Source organism: Mus musculus, chromosome 2, assembly GCF_000001635.26.
Source record: "Mus musculus strain C57BL/6J chromosome 2, GRCm38.p6 C57BL/6J".
In the NCBI taxonomy this organism is placed as follows: Eukaryota; Metazoa; Chordata; class Mammalia; order Rodentia; family Muridae; genus Mus; species Mus musculus.
This window is the reverse complement of record NC_000068.7, coordinates 130,871,421-130,886,870: the sequence shown is the minus strand read 5'-3', so window position 1 is coordinate 130,886,870 and position 15,450 is coordinate 130,871,421. Positions and strand designations below refer to the sequence as shown.

At 43.2% G+C, this 15,450-nt stretch overlaps 1 long non-coding RNA gene and 1 pseudogene across 1 annotated transcript in view; one reads left to right on the top strand and one right to left on the bottom strand.

The window, feature by feature from the left end:
* Positions 1-14,330, top strand: part of A730017L22Rik (RIKEN cDNA A730017L22 gene) — a 33,856-nt gene extending 19,526 nt beyond the window's left edge. The window contains exons 2-3 of the long non-coding RNA NR_015523.2: positions 11,115-11,380; positions 12,408-14,330. This is a non-coding gene — a long non-coding RNA (RIKEN cDNA A730017L22 gene). The remainder of the gene's footprint in view (positions 1-11,114; positions 11,381-12,407) is intronic.
* On the bottom strand, positions 4,541-6,034 carry Gm14048 (predicted gene 14048; annotated as a pseudogene).
* Positions 14,331-15,450: the final 1,120 nt, after the last annotated feature.

Below are 15,450 nucleotides of genomic sequence, written 5' to 3'. Positions count from 1 at the left end.
TAAGTTTAGTCTTCAATGATACTAAGCACATCTCTAATGCTTGAAGAACCAAGCCAAACCAAAATAAATCAAAAACCAAAAGAGAACAGTGCAAACAAGGACCACGTCTGCCATCATGAGAGGTGCTGTTCTAAAAGGATTGTTTCACTTGTAGAACTTATAACTTGGGGGATGAGTTGGGGTTGTTCTATAAAGAATAACATATCCGCATCAGTTATTCAGTTGCTCTGAGATACGATTTATACAGGAATAAATTTGCCTTTACTTAACAACATTCAGAATAGTGAATTAAGGGGCCTGTGAGATGATTTAGTGGGTTAAGGCACTTGCAGCCAAGCCTGTTTGCCCGAGTTCAATCCTAAGGACTACATGGTGAGAGGAGAGAACTGACTCCAGTAAGTTATCCTCTGACTTCCACACAGGTGCTATGCCATGAACAAGCACATGCTCACATACAAACACATACAAAATAGAGAATAAGTGTAATTCTAAGTATTTTAAGATTTATTTTATTATTTTATGTGGATGCATGTTTTGCCTACATGTATGTATGTGTACCACATATATGCCCAATGCCCTTGGAGATCAGATCCTCTGGGACTGGAGTTACACATAGTTATGAACTGCCATGTGGTTGGTTGCTGTTGAACCCGGGTCCTTTGCAGGAGCAATAAGTGCTCTTAATCACTGAGCTAACTCTCTGGTCTTAACTGTAATTCTAAAAAGGAAATTAAAAATAGAAATCCTTCTTCTGGGTATAAACCACAATAGGTGAAATCACACCGTATACAGACGCCTAGGAAGCAAGACAGGAAGACAGAAGTATACAGGCATAGGGAGAGAAAAGAACCCTCACTCTCAAGTCTGGTCAAAGCCTTTTGCCAACTCATAAAGAATTCCAACACAATTAAGAACATCTGTGCTAGCCATATTGGTATTATAAAAATAATAAGCCTTCTGTCTACTGGTTGGGTGAAAATATCTGCATCTGACTCTTTCAGCTGCTTGTTGTGTCTTTCGGAGGGCAGTCATGATAGATCCCTTTTTGTGAGCACTCCATAGCCTCAGTAATAGTGTCAATAATAGTTTCAGGCCTCCCCTTGAGCTGGATCCCACTTTGGGGCTGTCGCTGGACCTTCTCTTCCTCAGGCTCCTCTCCATTTCCATCCCCGTAATTCTTTCAGACAGGAACAATTATGGGCCAGAGATGTGACTGTGGATGGCAACCCCTTCCCTCACTTGATGTCCTGTCTTCCTGCTGGAGGTGGGCTCTATAAGTTCCCTCTCCCTATTGTCTGGCATTTCATCTAGAGTTCCTCCCTTTGAGTCCTGAGAGACTCTCAGATCCCAGATCTCTGGTGCGTTTTGGAGGGTCCCCCAACCTCCTCTTTTCCAAAGTTGCCTGTTTCCATTCTTTCTGCTGTCCCTCAGGGCTTCAGTTCTTCTCCCTCACCCAATACCAGATCAGGTTCCCCGCCTCCATTACCACTCCCATCCACTTTCCCTCCCAGGTCCCTCCCTCCCTACTTGTGATTGCTTTCTTCTCTCCGAAGTGGGACTGTGGCATCCTCATTTGGGCACTTCAGCTTGTTGACCTTTTTGAGTTCTGTGGACTGTATCTTGGGTATTCTGTACCTTTTTTTTTTTTTTTTTTTGCTAATATCCACATATTTGTGAGTACATACCTTGCATGTCCTTTTGGGTCTGAGTTACCTCACTCAGGATGATATTTTCTAGTTTCATCCATTTGCCTGCAAAATTCAGGATGTCCTCATTCTTTTTTTTTTTATTATTTGTTTTATGTATATGAATACACTGTAGCTGTCTTTAGACACACCAGAAGAGGGCATCGGACCTCATTACAGATGGTTGTGAGCCACCATGTGGTTGCTGAGATTTGAACTCAGGACCTCTGGAAGAGCAATCAGTGCTCTTAACCACTGAGCCATCTCGCCAGCCCGGATGTCCTCATTCTTAATAGCTGAGTAGTATTCCATAGTGTACATTTTTCCACATTGTGTAAAATTGTCCACATTTTCTGTATCCATTCTTCTGTTGTGGGACATCTGGGTTGTTTCCAACTTCTAGCTATCACAAATAAGGCTGCTATGAACATAGTGGAACCCCTGTGGCATGGTAGGGCATCTTTTGGGTATATTCCAAAGAGTGGTATAGCTGGGTCTTCAGGTCAATCTATTTCCAATTTTCTGAGGAACCTCCAGATTGATTTCCAGAGTGGTTGTACCAGTTTGCAATCCCACCAGCAATGGAGGAGCGTTTTCCTCTTTCTCCATATCCTCTCCAACATGTGTTGCCACCTGAGGTTTTGATCTTAGCCATTCTGATTGGTGTAAGATGGAATCTCAGGGTTGTTTTGATTTGCATTTCCCTGATCACTAAGGACTTTGAACATTTCTTTAGGTGCTTCTCAGCCATTTGAGATTCCTCTGTTGTGAAATCTCAGTTTAGTTCTATACCCCATTTTTTGACTGGGTTGTTTTGGGTTTTTTGTTTGTTTGTTTGTTTTTGTTTTGTTTTGTTTTGTTTTTTTGGTGATTAACTTCTTGAGTTCTATATATATATTGGATATTAGCCCTCTATCAGATGTGGGGTTAGTGAAGATTTTTTTCCCAATCTGTATGTTACCAATTTGTCTGTTTTTTTTTTTAAGATTTATTTATTTATTATATGTAAGTACAGTCTAGCTGTCTTCAGACACTCCAGAAGAGGGTTTCAGATCTCATTACAGACGGTTGTGAGCCACCATGTGGTTGCTGGGAATTGAGCTCAGGACCTTTGGAAGAGCAGTCAATGCTCTTAACCGCTAAGCCATTTCATCAGCCCCACTGATTTGTCTTATTGACTATGTCCTTTGCCTTACAGAATTAGGGAAGGCTGAAAGAAGCTGAGGAGAAGGGCAATCTTGTAGGAGGACCAGCAGTCTCAATTAATATGGACTACCGAGATCTCTCAAACACCGAACAGGCAGCATACACAAGCTGATATGAGGCCTCCAACACACATACAGTGGAGGACTGCCAGGTCTGTGTTCATTCAGAGATGATACACCTAATCCTCAAGAGACTGGAGGCCCCAGGGAGTTTAGAGGTCAGTTGGGGTGGGGGAAGGGGACATCCACGTGGAGACAGGAGAGTGGGGAAAAGGAATGGGATGTGGAACAGTCGGAGGGTGGATGGTGGGTGGGAATAAAATATGGAGTGTAAAAAAAATTAATTAATTCAAATAAAAAATAATAATATGCCTTCCTAGTGAGAAATTACTCTGTATTCCTAGATTAATAAAAAAAAAGCTCTTTAATAGCATTTGTCTGCCTCTGGCTAGTACTCAAAAAGGAGTCAACCTTGAATAGAAGATTTAGTAACTTATATACACACTAGGTTTATGCAGTTTATATATGCTATCATCCTTAAATCTCTTTCAGTTTCAGCCCCAGGTTACACATTGAAAACAATTTAAACAGAGACAGAAGACCACAAGTCCAGCTACTTGAATAGATGGAAGATTTACACTGCAAAGATATTGCCAGAATCATTTCTTAGGTATATCAGTGATTTTTGTTCTTGTTTCTTCCAAACAGTTGTTAACTGGGGTCATCTTGCCCATGTGGCAGAATTATGCTTTTCCCAAGAAAAACACTGGGCACTCGAGGCAGAGGCAGGCAGATCTCTGTGAATGAGGAGCCAGCCTTGTCTACACAGTGAGCTCTAGGACAGCCAGCGCTGTTATAAAGAAGGGAACAGGGGGCTTTATGGCGGCCAGGAACCCTGTACTACCCCTTGAGCTGCCTGTTGAGAGGATGGACTCAGTGGCAGCAAATAAGCATGTACACCCTAACATTCTGTTAGTCTATTTCACTCATCTCTGGTTGGTGTACTACTTTCTCTCTTGGTTTTCTTGTTTTTGTTTTTGTTTTTTTGAATTTTGGAGCAGTACTCCTTTAGCTAAATTCTACTTTGTGTGATTCAGTGTCTTTGAAGGAAATATATTTACAAGTTCTTTATACCATCAGGTCTATTACTCCGAGTTTCTTCTATATCAGTTGTACACACCTTTAATCTCTGTGTTCCAGTGTCAGAAACAGGCCCATCTTCTCTTTGAGTTCAAGGCTGCCTAATCTACAAAGTATGTCCTGAGCCAGCAGGACTGTACAGCAAGATCTCGTGTCAAAAAAAAACCAACAACAACAACAACAACAAACAATCCACTGTTGTTTAAGGCCTTTCCATTTTCCCAGTTAAAAATCCACTGATTTCTAGGAATCCCATCAGAAATCCCAAATACAGTAAAAGCTAGTCCTAGACCCCTTGTGGAAACTTAGCAGCTCTTGGTTTTACTTTCTCAGGAGCAGACACAAAATTAACACACACACAAATCAGTAGTCTTTCTTTCTTTCTTTCTTTCTTTCTTTCTTTCTTTCTTTCTTTCTTTCTTTCTTTCTTTGTTTCTTTCTTTCTTTCTTTTAGTGTAAGCCTTTTTCCTTTTATTTAGAATCTTTTTTTTTCTTTTTCTTTTTTTTAAGCAATTTCCCCACTCCCGTGTTGGCCAGTACGGATTACATGAGAACTGGCCGCCTATCGCTGGATACAGATGCACCAATGAGGGTTAAAAACTTTCCGAGCGAAAAGTGGAACAGAAAGAAAAGAATCTCCTAGCATTTCCCCAAGGGTTCACTCTCCCGCCACACACACTCTCCAAAGGATCGCTACAGATCCAACTCTATGTCAGCTTCTTGGCTTTGCTGTAGAGGGAGTCCACTACTTTACTCCTGTTCTGAATAGTTTCCAGAGCAGCTTCATAAGTTTTATCTACTAGGGGTTCATCGAAAATGATCAGGACACCCTCCCCCTGGTCCAAAATCCCATGAAACTTTTTGTCAAGAATCATCTGTGATAATTTTCTCTCCACGTCGGCCTTGGAGAGTTTGATGAGGCTAGATATGTGTTCAATCTGGACTCGGGAAAAAGACTCAATAACCCGGATCAGATTCTGTTCCTGTAAGTTATTGTACAACTTGGCCAAATGTGTGCTGATGATTGGGTCGTCCCGGAGCTCTGCCCTGTAGTCTGTCAGGGCCTTTTCAAAATCTGCCAGTGATCTGTTCTTGCTAGCTTGAGCCACACATTTCAATGCTTCTGTCTGCCTCCCTGCACACCGAAGTGCAAGCTTTCTGCTCACCAAAGCCTGGACATCTTCTGGGGTGTTGAGCATGATTCTGCACAGCAACATCTACTTCAGAGATGTGATGGCCTTGGGGCTATCAATGGAGTCGTAGCCTTCGAATGCCTCATAGAAGTATGAGTATGCAGTTTTCCAGTCCTTCTCCTCTGCTGCATGAATAATACCTGACTGCATGTCCAGGGTGGCCTGCAATTTAGGGGGACAGTAGATGGCATTTGCTGTGGTTCGAGCAGAGGTTAAGGCAGCTCGGGCTTTCAGCAGATTACTCAGAGCATGGTAAGTTTTGCTTTCTAAAAGCTGTACTTCCACCAAAAGGGCTTTATCATCCATCTTTTTCAACTCCCGAAGCAGCTGAGAACCCAAATGCAATGCTTCCTGGTACCTCTTGGTATCAAAATACAAAGACACCAGCCTTGCCTCCAATGCTTGGCGTAAGAAAGTTCTTTTCTCTGATTTGGCCCATTCGATGCACTCTAAACATAGCTCGACCTCCTGCCCTGTAGCTGCTTCCATATCTAGAAACAGATCAAGAAGAGACCGGACCAGACGAGCTGCTTTAGTTTACTGATGGAATTCAAGAAAGGTCGTACATACTTCAGGAGTCCTCCAAGCTCATCAGCTTGTCCAGTCTTCGCCAGGAGAGAACCCAGTTCAAGGATGCTCTGCTCTTTGACCTGGACTGCCTCCTCATCATTTTCTTGATTGTCATGTTTCACGATGGAGTGGAGGATGTCGATGGAGGCCTCCCGGTCGGTGCTAAGTAGAGACTGGACTCTCTGGAACTCCACCACCGCTGCGGCCGCCATCTTACCACTCTCACACCGTCCCCGGCTGCCTCACACTGTCCCCAGCCGCCCTTTCTTTTTATAAATGACAAACATACAGATGAGGGAAATGCAAACTTTCATAATAGCCTCAAAAATACCTTGCAGTAATGCTAACCAGGCAAGTCAGAGACTTAGATAATAAAAACTTTAAGGCATTGAAGAGAGAAATTGAAATCACCAGAAGATGGGAAGATGTCCCGTGCTCACAGATTAGTAGTAAATTAATATTGCAAAAAAAACCATAATACCCAAAGCATTCTAAAGATTCAATGCAATCTCCATTAAAATGTCAACACAGTATTTACATAAATTTAAAAAAGCAATCTTCAACTTTATAAGGGAACACTGATAGCTAAACATACTGAATAATAAACAAACACCCAGATTTTTCATTGTATTACAGTGCTATCATAATTAAAATGACATCATATTGGCATAAAACCAGCCATGTTGATCAATGGAATGGAACAGGAAGACATGGCCATAACTCACACACCTACAAACAGCTGATTTTTTTTTTATAAAGTAGAAAACAGGTACACACTGGAGAAAAGACAGCACCTTCAACAAATGGTGCTGGTCAGACTAGACAGATGCATGTAGAAGAATCAAAGCAACCCTGCATGTGGAGGTTTGATCTGTTGCTATGTACTGTAATGCTAAATTCTATACACAAAAGTCTAGTTGCCTGCAAATGAATTCTTGGATTTACCAGCTTTTGTTGTGCAAACCTTGTTCCTTAATTTAAAACTATTGATTAAATAAAAATGGCTAGAGCTAATTGCTGGAGGGATTAGAGGTAGGTGGGATTTGAGTTACCTGGTTTGGGGTTGGAGAGGAAGGAGAAAGGACAGACAGGGCAGCGTGAGGAGGAAGCCACCATCAGAGGAGATGGACCATGAACACATGGCCAGAAGCAGCAGCAAGCATAGGGGGTACACTGCTGGGGGAAGTAGCCAGGCCAGCAGTTAGATTAAGGGTTACCTCCAAGTAGTTGTCAAAGCCAAATAAATTAAGATTGGTCTGAGTCTTATTTATTTGTAAGCTAGTTGGGGATAAGTTTAATTTGGTTCAATTATAACTGCACAAAACTAACTCCAGATAGATCAAGGACCCCAACATAAGACTGGATACCTTGATTCTGATAGAAGAGAAAGAAAAATAATCCACAGGAAAGAACTTTCTGAACTGGACCCTGATAGCAGGCATTGAGACCAACAATTAATAAATGGGATCTCGTGAAGCTAAAAAGTTTCTGTCCAACAAAGGACATCATCATGTGAGCAAAGCAGTAGTCTATAGAATGGGAAAATCTGTATTACCTATTCATCTGACAGACAGAGATTATTATACAAAGAACTCAAAAAACTGAAGTAACCCCAATTCTCAATGATGTATAAAACTAGACAGATAGTTCTCAAGATGGAAAATAGCTGAGAAACACTTAAAGATATGTTCAACATCTTTACCCATCCAGGAGATGCAAATTAAGATGATTTTGAGATTTTTATCTTATCCCAGTAGTCAGGATGGTCAAGGCCAAGAGCATATGACAGCAGATTCTGGTGAGGACGAAGGGAAGGACACTTACCCACCGCTGGTGGAAGCACACCCATGTATGGCTACAATGGAAATCAGTGTGGCAGTTCCTCTGGAAGCTGGAAATAGATCTACCTCAGGATCCAGCTGTACCATTCTTGGACACATACCCAACTGACTCTCCATCTTGCTACAGACACTTGCTCATTCATGTTCGTTAATGCCCTATTCATAATAGCTGGAAACTAGAAACAGCCTGGATGTATGGGTGATGAAAATGCGGTACATCTACACAATGAAAAAATGAAATTATGAACGGAGCTAGAAACAATCATTCTGAGTGAGGTAAGACAGACAGACATTTCATATTTTCTCTCATATATCAATGCTAACTTTTAAACTTTAGGTATGTGTGTTTCATTTAGAATATCCAGGGAACAGGGGGCAGGAAAGGATCTTTTTTCCAAGGAAGAGAAAATATAATATAGTGTTTTAAAGGGATAAAGAGAAAACTAGAATAGGGGGATTAAATGAGCAGGAGAATAAAAAGCCAAATTAAAGGAGGAAATATGGGAGAAGATAACCGTTTTAAAAGGCCTTTTGATTTTATGATTAAATCACTGGTTTTTATGAAGGGTCAAGTACTAGATAATGTCAGTTGATTGAGCAGGGCCTAATCATTAGACCTAGTTGGAGAAGAATGAGAGAACCTGTAGGGCCTGTGAGTGAGGTGGTCAGTCATGGATGTCAGTCAAACCAGCTATGTTAGACCAAGCAGAATAGTAAAATGTCAGAGTCCAGTCATAGGGAGGCCTTGGGGCTAGCCCTGTAGGAAGCATTATAATTACTACCATGAATCCTTATGCTTTAAAAATATATATATATATATATATATATATATATGAAATCTTAAGGTAAATTGTAAATGGTCTGAGTAAGTTGTATTAATTTAGTGGAGACTGGGACTTAAGGATGATATGCCTGGTGATTAAGATCTATAAATTCCTAAGGTTATAGTGAGGATTGCTTTTATTTCTGCTTTTCAGTTAAAAAAATATATAGACAAGCTAAGGAAATTAGGATTTTATAAATCTGGAACGGAGAGAGGCAGTGGTGTAGTTCATTGGTGAAAATCAAAACAGAGATGGAATCAGAGGATCCCAGAAAAGAATCGACACCATGCATGTAACATAGGTGATGTGTTCCCTAAACGGTGAGTCACATACCTCAGGTTGGCTTCCAGTTGCCACTAAATGAAAGTCAGCTTAGAGAACAGACCAGCCCTCAAGACAGACAACTGAGGAAGACAAAACAACAAGATAGACATCAATTACAGAAATGATGCTCTCAGGGCAGAACTGTCCAGAATGCATCCAGTCATTCAGACAACAATTTGGCTAACCATCCACTCAAAACAGAGGTCTACTATAAATCCCTAAGAGGCAGAACTAGAACACCAGATCTTCCTCTAGTGACCTCCCAATGAAGTACAAGAGGAGAAGGAAAGACTCTCTTTGTGTGTTTCCTACCCAAACCTTAATGGAATTCCTCAAAGGGCCTATCGACTTTAACCCTAAAGAGGGTCCCCAAAGGCCTGTCCCTCTTATCCAGAAGGCTGCCAAGAGGCCAATTGTTCTTAGTCTCCGAGAACTAAGAACAATTGCTCACATGGCCCATCCATTTTAACCAGAACTGAATTCAATAGACAGACTTACCTCCTGAGAGTGTCAGAAGGATGCCATCTGTGTTTGGGAACACAGCAGTCATTTGACACCACTCCAGTCTCAGCAGGAGGCATGGGGCCCTGAAATGTCTCCAGGAGACCCCTCCCTTCCCTTGCACCCTCCGTTCTGACAGTGGAGATCCTGACTGAAACTGAGTCCTATGTGAGTGGGACAATCTCACTGGGGCCTCCAAAAATGAAACAATCCTTGTGAGAAAGATGCAGACCATCACATTGATGAGGACAATTAAGAGTACAAGAACTACTAATTTTTGCTAGTGACCAGAAGTGGACTCATGTCTCAGAAACTCTCTTGATGTTGACACTCAGTGGTACAGCATCGTGAGGGAGGTAGGAGGGCTGAGAAGGAGAGAAGCAGACAGAAAATGGAGGCAGGACAAGGTTGTGTTACCTTAGTTACTGTAACTGCAATAATTATTTGCCTTTTCTTCCCTATTTTTCAGGTCTATTTTGTTTTCCTTTATGAGAAATAATTTCGCTATTATCATTAAATTATTTTAAGTTTTGCTGGCTGGTTCAAACTCACAGAGATTGGTCGGTTTCTCCCTTACAAGAGTTGGGATTAAAGGAGTACACCACCGTACCCTGCTCAGTTTTCATTTTTAAAAATTTCTGCTATAATTTCCAAAATCTTTTTATATTCTTTGGAAACCTCTGTTTTGTTGTTGTTGTTGTACTGGTCTCATGTAACCGAGGCTGGCCTCAAATTCACTATGTCACTGAGGCTAACCCTGAATGTTCAATCCTCTAAATGCTTGTCCCTCCACACCTAGCTTCTGTCTCTATCTAGCCATATTTGTATTTACATCTGTATCTAAGTCCATACCGCATTTACATATGATGGCAACAGGAAATGAGACCTGGATGCTGCAAACTGAAGGGAACAATCAGGAATGTAGTTGGTTTTTTTCCATGCCGGAAGGGAGCAGTGGTTCCTTGTCTCCTGAATGAGCACACTGTCTGGAGGTTATGTGTGAGGGTGCAGTGCAAACTCTACCCCAGACACTAATATCCTGCTGGTGAACAATTTTAGAATTGGGCCTCTAAATTTTCATGATAGCAATATGTTATTTTTATTTCCAAATTTCAGCGCATCTCTTAAATGATATTAGGGTTACCTCTTTAGATAGGAAAATGTTACAATAGCTTTGATCAGGGTTCTCTTGGGGCCATTTAAGGGAGAGCTACTTCCTCCTGGTCAAAAGAATGGAATCTACCTCTGGCCTTGGGCTACTTCCTGCTGGTCAAAAGAATGGAATGAGGAGCAGCTGCTGTGTGGCTGGACTAAGCCTGCCTTGTGACTTTTCCTTTTCCTTCTTTCTGTTTTCTCTGGATACTGGCTTATGCTGGGCATGCTTTCTTAACACTCTGGGCAGTCTCTTTTTCTCTGTAGCATCTCCACATCTTCGGAGATGTAGCTGCTTATTAAGGGCACAGTTTTCTTTCCTCCTATCTCTGCCCTTCTCCCCCAAGCAGTTTCAGATTACAATTTGCCTGTCCTAATCAAATTATCCTCAAGGTTCCTTCTGAGACCATTCTTAAATTCTTTTATTAATAAGACCCTATGTGCAGACCCCAATTACTCTGCTAATGTGGCAGCATCCCAGTTGATGCTTCTCCAGATTTCTGGTACCATATCTATGGCATTATGATCTTGATTCGTAGATGCAGAATTGTCTCTAGTCTCTGTGGGAAATGAGATTTTTAAAAGGCTCCTCTTCTTCTTGCCCTCATCATTGCCTGTTTCCCTAGGTTCCTTTATTACATTATTACATTTGGTGAGTCACTGATTCTCATATTCCCAGCATTGCTCAGTTGTCTGATGACCCATGGCCTTTGATCATATGCCTAAGAACTGGAGTCTTGCACCTCTGGATGAAGTCTTTTGATTATGAGAACAAAAAACAAGTAATGAGTGAATTGCCTCCAAATATTAGTTTCTACTTTTTAAAAATTCTGATGGGGTGGAGGGAGCAAGTGCCCCTGTGCACCTGTGGACATCAGCCCCTGTGCACCTGTGGACATCAGCCCCTGTGCACCTGTGGACATCAGCCCCTGTGCACCTGTGCACATCAGCCCCTGTGCACCTGTGGACATCAGCCCTGTGCACCTGTGGATATCAGCCCCTGTGCACCTGTGGACATCAGCCCCTATGCACCTGTGGACATCAGCCCCTGTGCACCTGTGGATATCAGCTCCTGTGCACCTGTGGATATCAGCTCCTGTGCACCTGTGGACATCAGCCCTGTGCATCTGTGGACATCAGCCCTGTGCACCTGTGCACATCAGCCCCTGTGTACCTGTGGACATCAGCCCCTGTGCACCTGTGGACATCAGCCCCTGTGTACCTGTGGACATCAGCCCCTGTGCACCTGTGGACATCAGCCCCTGTGCACCTGTGCACATCAGCCCCTGTGCACCTGTGGATATCAGCCCCTGTGCACCTGTGGACATCAGCCCCTATGCACCTGTGCACATCAGCCCCTGTGCACCTGTGGATATCAGCCCCTGTGCACCTGTAGACATCAGCCCTGTGCACCTGTGGATATCAGCCCCTGTGCACTTGTGGACATCAGCCCTGTGCACCTATGGACATCAGCCTCTGTGTACCTTAGACATCATCAGCCCCAGTGAACTTGTGGACATCAGCCCCTGTGCACCTGTGGACATCAGCCCCTGTGCACCTGTGGACATCAGCCCCTGTGCACCTGTGCACATCAGCCCCTGTGCACCTGTGGACATCAGCCCTGTGCACCTGTGGATATCAGCCCCTGTGCACCTGTGGACATCAGCCCCTATGCACCTGTGCACATCAGCCCCTGTGCACCTGTGGATATCAGCCCCTGTGCACCTGTAGACATCAGCCCTGTGCACCTGTGGATATCAGGCCCTGTGCACTTGTGGATATCAGCCCTGTGCACCTATGGACATCAGCCCCTGTGTAGCTGTGGACATCAGCCCCTGTGTACCTTAGACATCATCAGCCCCAGTGAACTTGTGGACATCAGCCCCTGTGTACCTGTGGACATCAGCCCCTGTGTAGCTGTGGACATCAGCCCTGTGCACCTGTGGACATCAGCCCCTGTGCACCTGTGGACATCAGCCCCTGTGCACCTGTGCACATCAGCCCCTGTGCACCTGTGGACATCAGCCCCTGTGTACCTTAGACATCATCAGCCCCAGTGGACCTGTGGACATCAGCCCCTGTGTACCTGTGGACATCAGATAACCACTGGCAGCAGCCAGTTCTCCCCTTCTGCTATGTGGTTCCCAAGGACAGAACTCAAGTCATCAAGCTTGGTGGGAAAATGCCTTTACCAGTGAGCCATCTACCAACCCATAAATGTTGGTTTTGGCGGATTTTTTTCCTAGATAAGTTTCCTCACAGCTTTTGCCTGGTTAGAGGGCTATAAATAGAAGCAGGAGTGGATTCTAGGTAAGGATATATTTTCCCAACTCCGAGCTGAGATTCTTATTTTATTATTTATTGATTGATTGATTGATTTTGTTTTTTGAGACAGGGTATCTCTGTGCAGCCCTGGATGTCCTGGAACTCACTTTGTAGACCAGTTCATTTCGAACTCAGAAATCCGCCTGCCTCTGCCTCCCAAGTGCTGGGATTAGAGGCATGTGCCACCACTGCCTGGCTTATTTTTTATTTTAGAGTTTCTTTCTTTCTTTCTTTTTTTCTTGGATATTTTCTTTATTTACATTTCAAGTGTTTCCCCTTTGGAAACCCCTTACCCTATTCCCCCCTCCCCATGTCACTATGAGGGTGCTTCCCCCCCACTCCTATCCTCCCACCCTGGCATTCCCCTACACTGGGGCATTGAACACCCTCATGCCCAAGGCCTCTCCTCCCACTGATGTCCAACAAGGCCATTTTCTGCCACATATGTGACCAGCGCCATGGGTCAGTCACTCGGGTATTCTTTGATTGGTGGTCCAATCCCTGGGAGCTCCCGGGGGTCTGACCTGTTGACACTGTTGCTCCCTCCATGGGGCTGCAAACTCCCTCAACTCCTTCAGTCCCTTCTCCAATTCCTCCATCGGGGACCCCCAAGCTCAGTCCAATGGTTGACTTCGAGCTTCCTCCTCTGTATTTGTCAGGCTCTGGCAGAGCCTCTCAGGAGACAGCCATATCAGGCTTCCATTAGCAAGCACTTCCCAGCATCCACAATAACATCTGGGTTTGGTGGCTGTATATGGGATGGATGCCCAGGGGGAGCAGTCTCTGAATGGCCTTTCCTTCAGTCTCTGCTCCCCACTTTGTCTCCAGATTTCCTCCTGTGAGTATTTTGTTCACCTTTCTAAAAAGCACCGAAGCATCTACGTTTTGGTCTTCCTTCTTCTTAGGCTTCATGTGGTCTGTGAATTTAATCTTGGGTATTCTGAACTTTTGGGCTAATATCCACTTATCAGTGAGTACATACCATGTTTGTTCCTTTGTGACTGAGTCACCTCACTCAGGAAGATATTCTCAAGTTTTTGCCTGAGAATTTCATGAAGTCATTGTTTTTAATAGCTGAGTAGTACTCCATTGTGTAAATGTACCACATTTTCTGTATCCATTCCTCTGTTGAGGGACATCTGGGTTCTTTCCAGCTTCTGGCTATTATAGATATGGCTGCTATAAACATAGTGGAGAACGTTTCCTTATTACATGTATATGCCCAGGAGTGGTATAGCTGGGTCCTCAGGTAATACTATGCCCAATTTTCTGAGGAACTGCCAGACTAATTGCCAGAGTGGTTGTACCAGCTTGCAATCCCACCAACAATGGAGGAGTGTTCCTCTTTCTCCACATCCTTGCCAGCATCTGCTGTCACCTGAGTTTTTCATCTTACCCATTCTGACTGGTGTGAGGTGGAATCTCAGGGTCCTTTTGATTTGCATTTCCCTGATGAATAAGGATATTGAACATTTCTTTAGGTGTTTCTGAGCCCTTCAAGTTTCCTCAGTTGAGAATTCTCTGTTTAGCTCTGTTCCCCATTTTGTAATAAAGTTATTTGGTTCTCTGGAGTCTACCTTCTTGAGTTCTTTGTATATATTGGCTATTAGCCCTCTATCATGTAGAGTTGGTAAAGATCTTTTCCCAATTTGTTGATTGCCATTTTGTCCTATTGACAGTGTCCTTTGCCTTACAGAAAGAAGCTTTGCAATTTTGTGAGGTCCCATTTGTCAATTCTTGATCTTAGAGCATAAGCCATTGGTGTTCTGTTCAGGAACTTTCCCCTGTGCCCATGTGTTTGACAGTTTTCCCCACTTTCTCTTCTATTAGATTTAGTGAATCTGGTTTTATGTGGAGGTCCTTGATCCTCTTGAACTTTATACGGCAAGATAAGAATGGATCAATTTGCATTCTTCTACATATTGACCGCCAGTTGAACCAGCACCGTTTGTTGAAAATACTGTCTTTTTTCCACTGGATCCTTTTAGTTCCTTTGTCAAAGATCAAATGACCATAGGTATGTGGGTTCATTTCTTCATCTTCAATTCTATTCCACTGATCTACCTGCTGAGCTGAGATTTAACAGAGGGTTTCTGTTCAGATTGTAAACTGACTTGGCTCCCCCATATCTACTCAGTAGCTCTGCTCCCAGCTGTTCCTGAGCTCCCTAAGCCTAGAGCCTGAGAAACAAATCTTCCCAGTGGGCAGACTCCAGTTCTCTGCCCAGGTAGCGGAGAAATGAACAGTTTCACTATGCCTTCCAGCTGCCTGCCAGCTTGCATCTCTGATATCACAGCTACGAGGTATTTCTGAGCCTTTCTAGAGTGCTCCATAGCACACTCCCCACGACCTCCTATTTATTCACTTATCCCCATCTCCTTAGTAAAATTCAGAAAACTGAAAGCAATCAGTATGGGGAGTGGAGAGGCAGCTCATTGGTTAAGAGCACTGAATGCTTTTTCAGAGATTCTGTTCCCAGAACCCACACTGTGGCTCACAACTGTTTGTAACTTCAGATTGGATACTGTCTTCTGCCCTCCACCGTCATCAGGCATGCAAATGGTACAGAGACACACATGAAGGCAAAACATCCATGCACATAAAATAAAAATTGTTTTAAATTAAATTACTAAAATAAAAAATCAAAATTATCAGATTATGAATCAGAAATTATGAATATTTATCAAAAT